The following is a 16,900-nucleotide window of genomic DNA, read 5'->3' on the forward strand; positions in this document are numbered from 1 at the left end:
TTTTTTAAGAAAATGAACAATAAAAAAGCTATTCTTAAAAATATTGATGGGGTGTCGGATGTACAGGGTCTTTTAAGTAAAGTTCATGAGTTTTATACTGACCTTTTTAATGTGAAAACTGTGGATCGTGATTTTATGCGTGACTCGCTGAAGGAGATTACCACTGTTTTAGACCCTGTCTCCCAGAATTTTTTATTGCAGGAACTGTCGGAGCAGGAGATTTTAGAGACAGTGAAGAGTTTTAAAGCAGGTAAAGTTCCTGGCCCGGACGGTATACCCAGCGAGTTTTATGTCAAATTTTATGACATTTTAAAAGATGATCTCTTAAACCTTTTTACTGAAGTCTTTCATTCCAAGATGCTGCCTAAGTCCTGGCGGAAGGGTGAGGTCTCCTTGCTATACAAGAAAGGTGACATCGCAGTTTTAGAGAATTGGAGACCAATAACCCTTCTGAATAGTGACTACAAAATAATGGCAAAACTATGCGCAAACCGTTTAAAAGCCATAGTACCCCACATCATACACTCTAACCAGGTGTGTGGGGTGCCAGGCCGCAGCATCTGGGATAATATTAATTTAATAAAAGATGCGATTGAAGACACAAAATCTAGAAAAGGTAAATTAGCCATTTTATCCATAGATTTTCAAAAAGCTTTCGACCGAGTATCGCACTTTTATCTTTTTAAGGTTTTAGAGCGGATGGGTATACCTGAAGGTTTTTTATTATCTATTAAAGCCTTTTATAAAGATTGCACAAGCAAAATTTTAGTAAATGGTTTTAAGACACAGGACGTTCTTTTAAACTCTGGGGTGAAGCAGGGGTGTCCCTTGTCCCCACTGCTTTTCATATGTGCACTAGAGCCTCTGCTATGCGCAATACGCCGGGACAAACAGATACGTGGAGTCCCCCTGCCGGGGGGTGGCGGCATAGAGGCTAAAGCAGTGGGGTACATGGATGATGTGGCGATACTTTGTAGGGACACCCTCTCGCTTCAGAAAGCCCTAAAACAAATTGAGTTTTATTGCTGTGCTTCCGGTTTTAGAATAAACTTCAGCAAAAGTAATATTTTAAGCATAGGAAGCATGGTTTTTAGAGACGTACCCGTTCCTGTGTCAGATACTATTAAAGTTTTAGGTATCTCCTTCAGTGAGCACGACAATGGTTTTATAAGTTGGGACATGGTGGCGCAGAAGGTAAACAATAAAATTTGTATGTGGAATATGAGGAAACTCACTATGGAGGGAAAAATTTTAATCATAAAAATGGTCATTTTACCCCTTCTTTTATACACGAGCATGGTGTTCCCTCCCCCAACAGTTTTATTACAAAAAATAACAAAAGCATGTTTTACCTTCTTTTGGAGTTCCAGGATGGAGAAATTGAAACGAGAAACGGTAATAAAGTCCAAACCAAAGGGTGGCAAAGATTTCCCTGATTTTAATAGGTTTCTTTTAATTAAGTTCTTTAGTTTCTGTTTTAATTCCCTTTTTAAAGAGCACTATTGGTCTTACTTTTTACGTTTTAATACTGGGTTTTTTATGCGGAGGTTTGGTTGGTTCAACATAATTTTATCCTCACCATACGCTTTTAAATTACCAGCGAATTACGTAATTTTAGAAAAAATAGTGGCTCTCTTCAATTTAAAAGGGAAGACCGTGAACGAGCTTAAAAACAGCAAAAAAATAATTAAAGACCTGAGAGAGAGCGAGACGGTCAGCAATGTAGAGAATTTTAATACGCAACGATGTGCTTTTATTTTCAAAATGATTAATGTGTTTTATCTTTTTAATGCACAGATGGACCTGGCCTGGAGCTGCGTTCATCAATGTCTTCCATGCCGGGCATTCCAGTACAGAAGAGGATTCGCGAGGTCTGCCGTCTGCCCGAGGGAAGGCTGCCAGGCCGAGGAAACTATAAGACATATTTTTTGGACATGTGACTTTGCAAAACAATTTTGGAAAAAAATATTCCCTCTTTTGGTGAAGATGGCGGACCTAAAGGACTTAAACTATGAAGATATTTTATATGGACTTTTTGGATGCCCAACCGCGAGTCAGAAGATAATTGCATGGAAGACGATGAATTGCGCCAAAGAAGCTCTATGGAAGGCCAGGAACATCCTCCTTTTTAAGCACGACGTTTTATCGGTTGATGATGTTTTAGGTCTTTGTTTTAGTGAGATGTATATTTATTTTTTACTAGACAAAAAAAGGAATGCCACCCTTCTAAATAAATGGTTTGCGACTGACTGGAACTCCAAATAAATAAAGATTTGCCCCATGTCCCTCTACATAAATTTTATGAAAATTTGATTTTACTATTGTTACAATGTAAAAATTCTTTGTATTTATCTATGTAACTAAAATGTGTTTTATTGTAAAATTGAAATTTTTATAAATAAATCATTGACACCCCCGCGAGGGGGTAGCCAACTGAAAAAAAAATCTGTTCTTATCAGTTTAATATCTGATACGTCCCCTATCTGGGGACCATATATTAAATGGATTTTTAGAACAGGGAGATGGAAATAGAGCTTGCTCTGTCCACTCCACGCATTGACCTGGTATTGCAGTATTTCCAGGACCGGTGCACCCTTTCCTTATGTGTTTACTAAAATCAGATTCCAAAAGTGCTTTTTGTGTTTGCCATTGTTTTTGTCTTTCGGATGGGATCTCCCCTTTTAATCCCATTATTTCAACACCTGTTGGACAATGCATTTGTACAGTCATGTGTGATAATGAGCTAATTTATTAAATGCAATTAATTAATACATTGCCACCTCTTGTTTTGTGTCGTCTGTGTTTCTGTGTTTCCGGCATTTCACATTGGAACAGCTCATTCACCTTCCTTGTCTTCTCTCCGCCCTCCCTCCTAGGTAGGTTAAAGAGCTGCACCTGAGCCAGCCACTGATTGATGCAGCACCATAGTCAAATAGTGGAGTGGAGTAGGGGAACAGCAAACAGCCATTAAAGCAGCCAGCCCGCCCGCCCGCCCGTCACAATGGACCTACCTGTGTACACTAGATGGATGTGATGGAATGTACTGTGGTCCCTACATTTCAAGAAGAAGTAAGAATTGCAGTTGCAACAAACCCTTGCTTGCCTACAAAGAGAGCAGCAATTTGGATTTGTTACTATGTTACCTGGAAGAATAACAAACTGTGCAAGGATGGAGGTTGTAGGAGCAAGGAGAACAAGTTGTCTGTAAAGTTGGTGGATGCCTATTTTCCATTTTGCAGTCCCTTGTCTCCCTCTTGTGGCCTCCTGGAGGCAACTAGCTGTGCAAAAAAAAGACAGCCTGGGGGCCGGCTGTTGCAGTGTTGCCCTCTCAGGCAACACTGAGTGACTGACTGAGCCGCACCGTCTTATATAAAGTTCAGACGGAACTTTGCACGTGTCATAGTGGAGACCTCAGGAGCCAGAGCCAGCTTTCTGACATCATAATGGGGCCTCAGAGATAAAAGCCTGGGCCCAGGCAGTGTTGGTCAGTGCTGCTCAGCAGGCAGCACTGGACTGGATTAAAGCTGATACAAGGTGTGAAAGGAGAAGGGGTGGCAGTGGGCATGCACTTACTGCTGCTGCTGCCAGTGTTTGCACGGCAGGAGGGCATTTGGGCGTTGCCAGGAAGGCGTTTTTATGTCGATTCCTCCTCTTTCAGCACTGCATTGTGGTGCAAGCAAAAGAAGCAAATCCTGTCTTGCTTCCTCTCCGGCCTTTATTCACCTCCCGCTTAGTAGCTGTGAGTGTGTGTGAGCCTGCAGGGTCCCATGGAATTGCCTAGGAGTAGGCTGAATCGCTGCAAGGGGTGAACAGCAGTATTGGGCAGGCTCGGTCAACGCGCGGCCCGTTCGGGTTATCGCTTCTCGGCCTTTTGGCTAAGATCAAGTGTAGTACCTGCTCAAGCTGAGGTTAGTAATCATCCCTGCCGGTGGTTGATGGGCCATCGTAGGGGGATGACAGAACGCCGAGGTGAGGGCAGGGAACCACAACGGTCATCGCTCTGGTGTACGCATTTGGTTTAAAGGTACCATTTGTAGGTGACCAGGCGACCGCCGGATCGAGGTCAGGAGGTCGGGTAGTATGAAAGCCCGAGTTGCTATGTGCCCCAGGGCTGGTGACCCTGGGGTGCCCTAACTCACTGGGGGTGGGATCCCACTGAGTGAAGGCACACTTGCACGCACTCTTCTTTCACACTTCTAAGCACACACCTTTTTTCTCCCGGCCTTCTGGCTGGGAGATGAGGAATTTTTATACCTGGCGGATGTCCAGGCTGTATCACAGCGCACATCCACTTATTTAATTTTGTTTTTCACTGTGTGTTTGTCACGTTTGTCACAAGGATTTTGGGATGCGGTGCCCTTTTGGGACCCTCCTGAGGTCTAGGGGGAAAATGTGTGGCCTTCTGGTTCCTTTTTCCCCTGCAACCCGGCCTCCCTTCTTCGGAGGGGAGGTGCAACTAGGATGCAGGCTCCTAGGTGGACACTGGGGTGGCAGCCCAGGTAGAAGCCTAGGAGTGTGTTTGGGTCTCCCTAAGCTTCAGCGAGGGGGGACCATCGATCCTTGATCCTCTAGGCCTATGGTTTGGAGGGTCAGGGAATGGTTATGCGGGGCCTCTCTCTTTTAAGAGAAGGGCTGCGATAGACCGCATCCTTGTGCACTTTTTGTGTGGCACCTCTGCACTTTTTATGCACTTGGGTGATAGAAAGCACGACTCGGGCTTTCAAAAAGAAAAATCTGTTCTTATCAGTTTAATATCTGATACGTCCCCTATCTGGGGACCATATATTAAATGGATTTTTAGAATAGGGAGATGGAAATAGAGCTTGCTCTGTCCACTCCACGCATTGACCTGGTATTGCAGTATTTCCAGGACCGGTGCACCCTTTCCTTATGTGTTTACTAAAATCAGATTCCAAAAGTGCTTTTTGTGTTTGCCATTGTTTTTGTCTTTCGGATGGGATCTCCCCTTTTAATCCCATTATTTCAACACCTGTTGGACAATGCATTTGTACAGTCATGTGTGATAATGAGCTAATTTATTAAATGCAATTAATTAATACATTGCCACCTCTTGTTTTGTGTCGTCTGTGTTTCTGTGTTTCCGGCATTTCACATTGGAACAGCTCATTCACCTTCCTTGTCTTCTCTCCGCCCTCCCTCCTAGGTAGGTTAAAGAGCTGCACCTGAGCCAGCCACTGATTGATGCAGCACCATAGTCAAATAGTGGAGTGGAGTAGGGGAACAGCAAACAGCCATTAAAGCAGCCAGCCCGCCCGCCCGCCCGTCACAATGGACCTACCTGTGTACACTAGATGGATGTGATGGAATGTACTGTGGTCCCTACATTTCAAGAAGAAGTAAGAATTGCAGTTGCAACAAACCCTTGCTTGCCTACAAAGAGAGCAGCAATTTGGATTTGTTACTATGTTACCTGGAAGAATAACAAACTGTGCAAGGATGGAGGTTGTAGGAGCAAGGAGAACAAGTTGTCTGTAAAGTTGGTGGATGCCTATTTTCCATTTTGCAGTCCCTTGTCTCCCTCTTGTGGCCTCCTGGAGGCAACTAGCTGTGCAAAAAAAAGACAGCCTGGGGGCCGGCTGTTGCAGTGTTGCCCTCTCAGGCAACACTGAGTGACTGACTGAGCCTCACCGTCTTATATAAAGTTCAGACGGAACTTTGCACGTGTCATAGTGGAGACCTCAGGAGCCAGAGCCAGCTTTCTGACATCATAATGGGGCCTCAGAGATAAAAGCCTGGGCCCAGGCAGTGTTGGTCAGTGCTGCTCAGCAGGCAGCACTGGACTGGATTAAAGCTGATACAAGGTGTGAAAGGAGAAGGGGTGGCAGTGGACATGCACTTACTGCTGCTGCTGCTGCTGCTGCTGCTGCCAGTGTTTGCACGGCAGGAGGGCATTTGGGCGTTGCCAGGAAGGCGTTTTTATGTCGATTCCTCCTCTTTCAGCACTGCATTGTGGTGCAAGCAAAAGAAGCAAATCCTGTCTTGCTTCCTCTCCGGCCTTTATTCACCTCCCGCTTAGTAGCTGTGAGTGTGTGTGAGCCTGCAGGGCCCCATGGAATTGCCTAGGAGTAGGCTGAATCGCTGCAAGGGGTGAACAGCAGTATTGGGCAGGCTCGGTCAACGCGCGGCCCGTTCGGGTTATCGCTTCTCGGCCTTTTGGCTACGATCTGGTAGGGGAAACCTTATTGGATCAGGTCAGAAGGCTTCTTTGGGGTCCTCCTTGTGGGGGCCCCGGGTAAACGAGTTGGGATCTTGGAGGTGCGAAGGACGACGACATGGCGGTTCGAGGGGCGGAGGACACGATCCGTTTTCAGGTAAAGCCTGCTTTTCTAAAGAAAATTTCGTTAAAAGAAATCGTGGAGGAGATCATTTATGGCGTGTTGAAGCTTCGTGCATCGGATGTGGAGAGCCTGCAGGATTTTCCTAATCAAGGTACTTTTGATATGACTTTAACAAATGAATACATGTGCATGGATGCAATGGAGAAAATCAGACTAAGTACTGCAGAGATTTTGAAAAAAGTGGATATTGAACCTTTATTCAAGCAAGCAAGAAGGGTCCTGATTGTGCATATGTACAACACCAGATTTTCAGAGGAACTTTTAAAAGCATACTTGTGGCGGTTTTGTGAGGAAATTTCTGCTGGAGAGAGACTAAAAAACTCATATGGTATACCTAATGGTAAAAGGAGGTACTTGGTGGTGTTTAAAAAAGACAAGAATGCTTTGGAGGGATATTTATGTCCACCTGCTTCATTTTCTATAACTGGGGAGAGAGGGTTTTGTTTCTTTAGAGGACAGCCAGAGTTTTGCAGGAATTGCAGTAGATATGGTCATACTAAGGACAGGTGTGTGAAGGGGGAGGTGTGCAGGATTTGTGGGAGTTCTTCACATAAGGCTGCTAATTGTGGTAGTGCAAGAGTTTGTGACTTGTGTGGGTTGGCTGGACACATGGCTAGGAAATGCCCTGAGCATGGGGAGGTTTTTACTTATGCTCAAGCTGCCAGGAGAAATGTAAGACGCAGGGTGCCAAATGTGGAGGTGTCTGGTGCCAAACTGCGGCAAACTGATGTACGGATTGGGGCATCATCGGCTGATTTCGCTGAGGCTGGAGAACCCCAGTCGCTCGGAAATGTGGGATTTGTGGATACCGCAGGAGTGGGGCTCCCTCCCGACAGTGGGGAGTGTGAGCTAGTCCACATGGAGACTGTTCCTACAGTGGAGCAGGCATTAGACCTTCCGCAAGAGGCACAATGTGCAATTGGTGATTTGGAGGTAATGATGGATGAGTTTTCTCAGGTGGCAGCTGAAAGTGATTTGGGTGTGGTGAGCCCCGTTAGTCTCCCTGACCTGGATGAGGTTGATTCAGATGACTTGCTAACGCCTGGACAAAGGAGTACTAGGAGAGCCTCTGGTGAGGATGAAAGACCTGTGAGGGCAGTATTGAAAAAGCCAAGGTTTGATCATGCCAATAGGTATGCATGCTTATCTGTAGAGGCAATGCCTTCCTTCTCAGGGGACGGTGGAGGTTTTGAATCTCCAGGTTCGCCTGTTATTGAATATCTGGAAAAAGATGATGTTGAGAAGTTAAAAAAGACTAGTCAGTTTAAAAAGTAGTACAGATTCAAATTATAATGGCTAAGTATTGTATAAAACTTGCTTTTATCCTTATAATGGCATTGATAGTAGCTTCCCTTAATGTTAGGAGTATAGGATCTGAATTTAGAAGGGCAGCAATTTTTGACCAATTAAAAAATGTTAATGCTGACATAATTTGCATACAGGAGTGTGCTATTCAGATCGCTCCAGCTGGGGCTGAGTGGAATTGTGGGAAATCCTTTTGGTCGGTCGGTGGTGAGAATCGGAATGAAGGAGTGGGTATTCTCCTTAAGAATAATAATGTTACAGTGAGTGATTTTAGAATTATTGTACCAGGTCGTTTTATAATTTTAGACTGTGTTTTTTTAGGTCATAAAATTAGGGTTTTTAGTATTTATGCTCCTGCTGAGAAGCAGGCTAGAATTTCCTTTTTTGAGACACTTAAATTATATATGCCTGGTCGTGCTTTTACAATTGTTGCAGGGGATTTTAATTGTATCAGAGTAGTAGGGGATAGAGAAAGTGTTGCAGAGGTAAAATTGGACTTTTCTTCTAAAATTTTAAATCAGCTTATTTTAGATTTGAGATATCAGGATGCTGGAGTATCGATTGACGGAGAGGATAAATATACTTACCTGGCGGAAAGTGGAAGGGCCAAATCCAGAATTGATTTTATTTTTGCCTCTGAAGGTATAAAAACTAAGAATTGCAGACATCAGAAAAATAGTTTTTCAGACCATAAAATGGTTTCTGTTGAATTTTGTTTTAATGAGTCTCTCAGGTTTGGAAGGGGGTTGTGGAAACTAAATACAAGTTTGTTGCAGGAGGTTGACGTATTGCAGGAATTAAAAAAGGTATTTCAATTTTGTGTTGAGAAACAATCTGATTATGCAGATTTGTTGGTTTGGTGGGATTGGGCAAAAGAACAGATGGTTTCCCTCCTTAAAAGAATAGGTATCAGGAAGGCAAAAGAGAGGAGGGAAGAGGAAGCCCGTTTGACGAGGAAGTTGGAGACTCTCCAGAAGTTTAAAAATGCAGGTTGTGATGTGGAGGAGGACTTAAAAATCATAAAGGATGAGATAAAGAAAGGTTTGATGGATCGAGGGAGGCAGATTGTGTTCCAATCAAAGATAAGGCATTTGGAGGAAAACGAACAGTGTTCGAGGTATTTCTTTAAAAAAACCTTTAATGCAAAAGGGATCATTTCCTCAGTTTTAACACCTACAGGAGAAGTTTGTGGCAAGGGAATGACTACTGAGGTTTGTAGGTTTTATCAATCATTGTTTGGAGTGGATGAGGCGGCATGTGACAACGAGATTTATGACTACTGCAAAAACGTGGAGAATAATATCTTGCTTGAAGATATAGAAAATATGTCTAGCGATATTAGTGAGTCAGAAATTAAAAAAAGTATGGACGCCATGGCTAAAGATAAGACCCCAGGGTGTGATGGGCTCCCGGTTGAATTTTACCAAGAATGCTGGTCTTTCATCAAGGAACAGGTGGTGAAAGTTCTGAGATATGCATTTGATAGTGGGGGGCTTTCAACCTCAATGAGGCAGGGAGTGGTGACTTTGATTCATAAGAAGGGAGATAGGAGGGAAATGAAGAACTGGCGTCCTATCACCCTCTTGAATACTGACTATAAGCTATTAGCAAAGATCATTGCAGGAAGGATGAGTCAGGTGGTAAAATACATGGTTGGTATGCATCAAACTTGCGCTGTCCCTGGGCGTAGGATATCGGACAATTTGCTGTTATTACGGGATCTGATATTTTATGCAAACGAGGTGGATATATCTTTGATATTGGAGTCAATTGACTTGGAAAAGGCGTTTGACAAAGTTTCTCATCGATTTATGTTTGCAGTATTGAAGAGGATGGGAATACCTGCAAAACTAATGACGATGATCCAAGGGCTGTATAATGGGGTTGAGAGCCAGGTATTAATTAATGGGAATGTGAGTCCCTCCATTAAGGTTAAATCCGGTGTGAGGCAAGGGTGCCCGCTCTCACCCATTTTATTTGTGTGTGTTATGGAGCCTTTGTTTATTAGTTTACAAAATGATAAAAAAATATCTGGTTGTTTTATTCCGGGAGGCGATGGGCATCAGGTCAAGTCACTAGGATACATGGATGACGCAGTATTTGTGTGTACCTCGGTGGCCGATCTTAATCGAGCCAATTTACATCTTAGGATTTTTTGTGCAATATCAGGGATGAAAGTCAACTGGGACAAATGTCAGTTGTGTAACTTTGGCAAGCAGGTACAAGTGAAGGTGGACAGAGTGATGCAGACAGATAAGATTGAAGTCTTGGGAGTTACCTTTGAGAGAGATCTCAAGGGTAAACACAGTTTCTCTCTATTAGAGGCTAAAGTAGACCAGAAGCTTGCCTTCTGGAAATTGAGAAGCCTGTCCCTGAAAGGGAAAGTATTGGTAATAAAGTCGGTAATCCTTCCTTTACTGTTGTATGTTGCTGTAATTTTCCCTCCCAATAAGTTGTGGGTAAGAAGAATTACTAGGAAATTATTCGTATTTTTCTGGAACTCCAAAATGGAGAAACTAAGACGGGAGGTGGTCATGAGGAAAACGATTTTGGGAGGGTATGATTTTCCTAATATTGATGTGTTTTTAAATCTGCACTATTTATTGTTGATTCTTAAAACTGTGAAAGGGGAAAACAGAGCGGCAGATATGATACGTTACCTGGCGGGATGGTTGATGGTGAAATGGAAATGGTGCGTAAGAGATTTAAAACGGCCGATATCCTGGAAACTGCCTGTATTTTATGTCATCTTAAAATCCTTTTATGTACGTTTTAATCTGGGTACTGCAGGTGACCTTGACAAGAAGAAAATTATTGATTTAGTTAGAAATAACGAGGTTTTATGTGAGGTTCCTTTTGCAAATAATGCACAATCCGCTAGAGTTTGGAAGCTCTTTAAGACACCTGGAGTATCTAATAGACAACATGATGTGGTTTGGTTGACTTTACATAACTGTCTTCCAACAAGGTCTCTCCTCGAGAGAAGAGGTGTGGGAGTATCAGAGGTCTGTCCCAGGAGTGGCTGCGGAGGTATTGAAGATGTAAAGCATCTATTTTGGAGTTGTAATTTTACGAAGCAGGTTTTATCACTTTTAAACCGGCTCTTAATATTCTTATTGAAATCTAATGCTTTTAGCTATGAAAATATTTTGATTGGATGTGATTTTACTAAATTTGAAAATGTACGTATTTATTGGATTGTCTTTGCTATTTTCAAAGAAACTGTCTGGGATGCAAGAAATCTAATTATTTTTAGGAAGACTGTTTTAACTCCAAACGATGCTGTCAAACTGTTTTTATCCAGGCTGCATACTGTGTACCTCTATGACAAGAAAAGGTGGGGTGAGGTTAAGGCTGAAGGTATGTGGAATGTTAAAAAATGGAACCAGTATTGTTAATGTATGTAAAGAAATAAATTTTTGATATGACTCATATGATGTAAGGTCTAACCGCAGTATGAAGTAGCTTTTATGTGAAATAAGATGCGGATAGTATATAAACTGATGAGTTTCAAAAAAAAAAAAAAAAAAAAAAAAAAAAACTTTAGGGTATTGCCTTGTTTCTTGGTCAGGAGGTGCCCTGGTACCCTTTTCCTTGGCCTGGGGGGATCGTTTCTCTTAGGAGAGACTTCACCCCTCTGCTGCTATTGGGGAGGAGGATTAGTCCAGGGCAACGGGGAGCGATCACCTGCCTGGTACTTCGGTACTGAAGGTACTCTTTGGAAATTGCTGGAATTCGTTTGGAGCAGGATGGAGGAAATTCCCGAATATATGCGTACCAGGAATGCTGTCCGGTTTTTCGTGGAGGAATCTGAGCGACAAAGGAAGGATCTGGAGTACATCACAAAGGTTCTTTTGTTGGATTTCTTTCAGCTGGAGAGATCATGCATTTTGGCGGTGATGGACTATCCGAGGAGAGGGTGCTTTGATATTACCTTCGCCACAGAAGAAATTTATGCTGTCTTTTTGGAACGTTTGAAGGAAGGTAAAAGGGACCCAAGACTTGTGGGTGTGAAGGTAACACCACATTTTGTGCCAAACAAAAAGTTGGTGGTCGTAAAGATGTTTTCGCCTTACGTGGAAGAAGAGGACATTAAGTTATTTCTCAATAAGTTTTGTGAGGAGGTGGTGGGAAAGGGGAAAGTGTTTAACCCTTTTGGATTTTGGACTGGGAAGTGGAAATTTCTTTGTAAATTTGTGAGAATTGGTGAATCTAGAAACCTATTGTTTCCTCCAGCGCGGTTTAAGATTGGAAGTGCGTGTGGAAATTTATTTTTTCTTGGAATGGATATGTTTTGTTTGAATTGTAAAGAGTATGGTCATGAGAGAGAAACCTGTGAGAGAGTAATGTGTACAAAATGTCTGCAAGAGGGACATAAGTATAATGAATGTCAGAAAGGGAAAGTATGTAATATGTGTGGAGAGGAGGGGCACATATTCAAATCATGCCCAAAGAAAAGCAAACGTGAGGTACAAGAGGAAAATAAGAAGATAGTCAAAAGAAAGGAAGCGGAAGTTAGTTTGGAAGAAGGCAAGCTTCAGAAATTGGAAGGAAGTGGGCAAAGTGATGAGAAAAAAAGGAAAAAAGCAGAGAGAAAGAAAAAAAGTGTCATTTCAGAAGAGGAAAGAGCAGAAAGAGACAGGTTACTGGAAGAAGTAGAGGAGTTACGTAGTAAAATTAATTTTGAAAAAATGCGGAGGAGGGTGCGGCTCTGTGTAAGAGAAAATTTACCAGGGTTTCTTGAAAGGTATGGTGTGCCAACGTGGTTAACGTGCATTGTAAACTGTGAATGGGATGGTAATGATTTGCAGGAACATCTATTGGATATGATAGGAATTATTGCTGTTAAAAAAGGAATGTTTTTTTGATTTCTTAAGGAAAAAAAGGAAAGAGGAAAACAAAAATTAATTATACGTTTTCAGTTTTCATTGTGATGATCTAAGTCTTTTTTATTTTGAATTTTATGATTTTTAAGACGTGATCTGAATGAATTAAAAAAAAAAAAAAAAAAAAAAATCTGTTCTTATCAGTTTAATATCTGATACGTCCCCTATCTGGGGACCATATATTAAATGGATTTTTAGAACAGGGAGATGGAAATAGAGCTTGCTCTGTCCACTCCACGCATTGACCTGGTATTGCAGTATTTCCAGGACCGGTGCACCCTTTCCTTATGTGTTTACTAAAATCAGATTCCAAAAGTGCTTTTTGTGTTTGCCATTGTTTTTGTCTTTCGGATGGGATCTCCCCTTTTAATCCCATTATTTCAACACCTGTTGGACAATGCATTTGTACAGTCATGTGTGATAATGAGCTAATTTATTAAATGCAATTAATTAATACATTGCCACCTCTTGTTTTGTGTCGTCTGTGTTTCTGTGTTTCCGGCATTTCACATTGGAACAGCTCATTCACCTTCCTTGTCTTCTCTCCGCCCTCCCTCCTAGGTAGGTTAAAGAGCTGCACCTGAGCCAGCCACTGATTGATGCAGCACCATAGTCAAATAGTGGAGTGGAGTAGGGGAACAGCAAACAGCCATTAACCTGGCCCTACCCAATGGACATACCTGTGTACACTAGATGGATGTGATGGAATGTACTGTGGTCCCTACATTTCAAGAAGAAGTAAGAATTGCAGTTGCAACAAACCCTTGCTTGCCTACAAAGAGAGCAGCAATTTGGATTTGTTACTATGTTACCTGGAAGAATAACAAACTGTGCAAGGATGGAGGTTGTAGGAGCAAGGAGAACAAGTTGTCTGTAAAGTTGGTGGATGCCTATTTTCCATTTTGCAGTCCCTTGTCTCCCTCTTGTGGCCTCCTGGAGGCAACTAGCTGTGCAAAAAAAAGACAGCCTGGGGGCCGGCTGTTGCAGTGTTGCCCTCTCAGGCAACACTGAGTGACTGACTGAGCCGCACCGTCTTATATAAAGTTCAGACGGAACTTTGCACGTGTCATAGTGGAGACCTCAGGAGCCAGAGCCAGCTTTCTGACATCATAATGGGGCCTCAGAGATAAAAGCCTGGGCCCAGGCAGTGTTGGTCAGTGCTGCTCAGTAGGCAGCACTGGACTGGATTAAAGCTGATACAAGGTGTGAAAGGAGAAGGGGTGGCAGTGGGCATGCACTTACTGCTGCTGCTGCTGCTGCTGCTGCTGCCAGTGTTTGCACGGCAGGAGGGCATTTGGGCGTTGCCAGGAAGGCGTTTTTATGTCGATTCCTCCTCTTTCAGCACTGCATTGTGGTGCAAGCAAAAGAAGCAAATCCTGTCTTGCTTCCTCTCCGGCCTTTATTCACCTCCCGCTTAGTAGCTGTGAGTGTGTGTGAGCCTGCAGGGCCCCATGGAATTGCCTAGGAGTAGGCTGAATCGCTGCAAGGGGTGAACAGCAGTATTGGGCAGGCTCGGTCAACGCGCGGCCCGTTCGGGTTATCGCTTCTCGGCCTTTTGGCTCAGATCAGGTTCATTGCCTGGTCTGGGCCGGGGGGTTCGGCCTTTCGTGGAGTCCTTTCCGACGTTTTTTGGGAGCGATCACCGTGCCGTTGGGCATTCCAGATCAAGATGGCAGCTGTGCGTAACACTATCCGTTTCGTGGTGAATGAGCAGAGGAGAGACGAAGTTGATACTGGACATATCATTGAGAACATCCTTCTGGACCTGGCTGGAGTTAAGTTGGTAGAGGTATTCTGTATCCAAGCTTTCAGCAATATTTCTACATATGATGTATCTTTTTTTGAGGCCGCCTACTGTTTAAATGTGTTTCAGTTGCTCAAGGAAAAACACATGCATGAGGCTTTGACATCCATTGAAGTGCAACCTCTTTTTTCTGCAGTGGAAAAATGCATAACAATCCATATGTATAACCCATTTTTGGATAGAAGGCTGGTCAGGGCTTTTTTAGCTCATTACTGTACCCATGTTAGAGGAGGTGTGGAGCAGAAGAATCTATGGGGAGTCTTTAATGGTGATATCAAGTACTGGGTCAGGCTGAAACCTGACTCCAGCTGTATTGGAGGAGTGATGAATCCTCCTGCTAATTTTTCTATTGGTGGTAATAAGGGATATCTTTATTACCAAGATATGCCATGCTTTTGTAGATCATGTTTTGCCTACGGGCATACCAAAGATGCATGTAAAGGCAAAGTTTGCAGAAATTGCAAGGAAACAGGACATGAGGCTAGTGCGTGTATTTCCCCATCCAGGTGTGATATTTGTGGTTTGCCTGGTCATACATGTAGAAAATGTCCAAAGGTGTTTCCCTTTTTAGGGCAAGAGAGAAGAACATGGGGCAGACAGGTGAGAACAACAAGTTCCCTTGCTACCACTTCTGATGTAATTCCAGAGCCAGCTGGCAGTGTTTCTGTGGCTGCTTCTCAGGACCCTGGGAAAGCTGGATTAGGAGAGGTTCTAACTTCACATATTAACAGCATGGAGTTGGGTGTGGTCCCTCCTGCAGAGCCGATTGTTGCGGAAATGCCTGTTGTTATGCCTATGGAAGGTGAAGACACAGCGCCACCTATTGGATGTGCTTCCCCTGGAAATGGTGCAAGTATGCAAATTTTGTCCTTTTCTAGCCCAGAGTCAAAAATGGACGACTCAGCTAAAGTGGAGTGGTCAATATCGGAGGAGGATGAGAAGGAGGCCAGGATGCCTAGTGCCACTAGTGCGGAAATCTTCCATAAAGTGGTCTCAAAAAGGGGCAAGTCTGGAAAGGCAGTGAAAAGACTGAAGATAGGCTTATTGGAAGATTCTGCCCATTCAAACCCTTTTTCATTGCTGGACAGTGACTCTAGTTCTAGCCCTAAGTCATCTGAGGTGGCCTCAGAAGTACCCAGCTCTCCTGGGGAAGGTTTCCTCAGTGAAGTTAATGTGGCAAATCTGGAAAGAGCGATGTATTTCCCTGGGACGTGATATGTTCTGGTTATTTCATGGCTTTACATTGCACTAACCATACTATGCCCGCATGTCTTTGAGATTAAAGATTGTCTCTCAAAATGTACGGGTGTTCTCCTCTGCTCACAAGCGTGCTGCAGTCCTGGACTTTTTGGCCTCTAAGGGCAGTGATATTGTTTGCGTACAAGAATGTGGTTTGTCAAAAATGCCTAGTAAAGAAGAATGGAAGTTTGGGGAAGCAATTTGGTCTTTTTCTTCCACAAATAGGAATGATGGAATTGGTATCCTCTTTAAAAATAATGAGTTTGTCATCAAACAGACTCAAATTATTCAGGAAGGAAGATGTGTCTGCGTGTTACTATCCTATAAGGGGTGGCAGTTTAGGCTAATTAATATCTATGGCCATGCTGTGAAAACTGATAGGTTGGCACTTTTTGATACTTTAAAATTTTTTCTACATGGTAAAGTTCCTGTAATTATTGTTGGTGACATTAACTGTATCCTGGAGAAGCAGGCCCGAGCTGGATCCACAGAGTCTAATGTGGACGCTACCGGAGTTTTGTGGAATCAAATTTTGCAGGACTTTGCTTTGCAGGACGCTGTCACCAGGAAACCAGGTCCATTTACCTATCATGCCGATGACGGAAGAACGGATTCTCGTCTGGACTTTTTCTTTTTTTCTACTTCAGCAATGAAATGTGTCGATTATGCGCAGGAGAGAGTGTGGTTTTCAGATCACGAGTGTTTGTTGGGGGTTTTTGTTATAAATAATTTCTTTTATGGTAGAGGGGTATGGAAGATGAATGTTAGTTTTCTGAGTGATGAAAGGGTAAAAACTAGGTTTGGGAAAAAATATGGGTTTTGGGTTAGGAAGAAAAGTTCTTTCTCTAATGTGTGTGAATGGTGGGTATGGGTGAAAAAAAAGATTGGTGGGTTTTTTAGACAGATAGGGTATAGAAGAGCAAGAAGGAAAAGATTAGAATATTCACGCTTTAATATGCGGATGACGTTCCTTCAACAATGTAAAAATTTGGGTATGGATGTAAGACACGATTTGGAAAAAACAAAAAAAGATATTAAGGAGTGGTTCCGAGAGAAAGGGAAAGAAATAATATTTAGGTCTAAGGTGGAGGTTAGAGAAAATCACGAGAAATGCACTAGATTTTTCTTTAAAAAAATGTGTGGTGGAAAAAGTGGAATGAATGTGTTATTGGATAAGGATGATAAAGAGGTGTTTGGTAAGGATGTGATTGATGTGGTGTCTGATTTTTATAAACAACTGTATGATGTGAAGAAGTGTGATTTGGGTGATGATGATGAGTTTTTGGATATTGTGTGTAATTTTGTTC

General features: G+C 42.8%; 1 non-coding gene and 3 pseudogenes across 1 annotated transcript; all 4 read left to right on the plus strand.

Annotated features, from left to right (window-relative positions):
• Positions 1-2,400: 2,400 nt before the first annotated feature.
• On the plus strand, positions 2,401-2,598 carry LOC142679692 (U2 spliceosomal RNA). Its single transcript, XR_012852872.1, has one exon. It is a non-coding gene; the product is annotated as a U2 spliceosomal RNA (small nuclear RNA).
• Positions 2,599-3,855: 1,257 nt separating this feature from the next.
• Positions 3,856-3,925, plus strand: LOC142679728 (U2 spliceosomal RNA; annotated as a pseudogene).
• A 782-nt stretch (positions 3,926-4,707) lies between these two features.
• LOC142679626 (U2 spliceosomal RNA) lies at positions 4,708-4,886 on the plus strand (annotated as a pseudogene).
• A 7,741-nt stretch (positions 4,887-12,627) lies between these two features.
• On the plus strand, positions 12,628-12,833 carry LOC142679639 (U2 spliceosomal RNA; annotated as a pseudogene).
• Positions 12,834-16,900: the final 4,067 nt, after the last annotated feature.

This window comes from Rhinoderma darwinii (assembly GCF_050947455.1).
Source record: "Rhinoderma darwinii isolate aRhiDar2 chromosome 2 unlocalized genomic scaffold, aRhiDar2.hap1 SUPER_2_unloc_55, whole genome shotgun sequence".
NCBI lineage: Eukaryota > Metazoa > Chordata > Amphibia > Anura > Rhinodermatidae > Rhinoderma > Rhinoderma darwinii.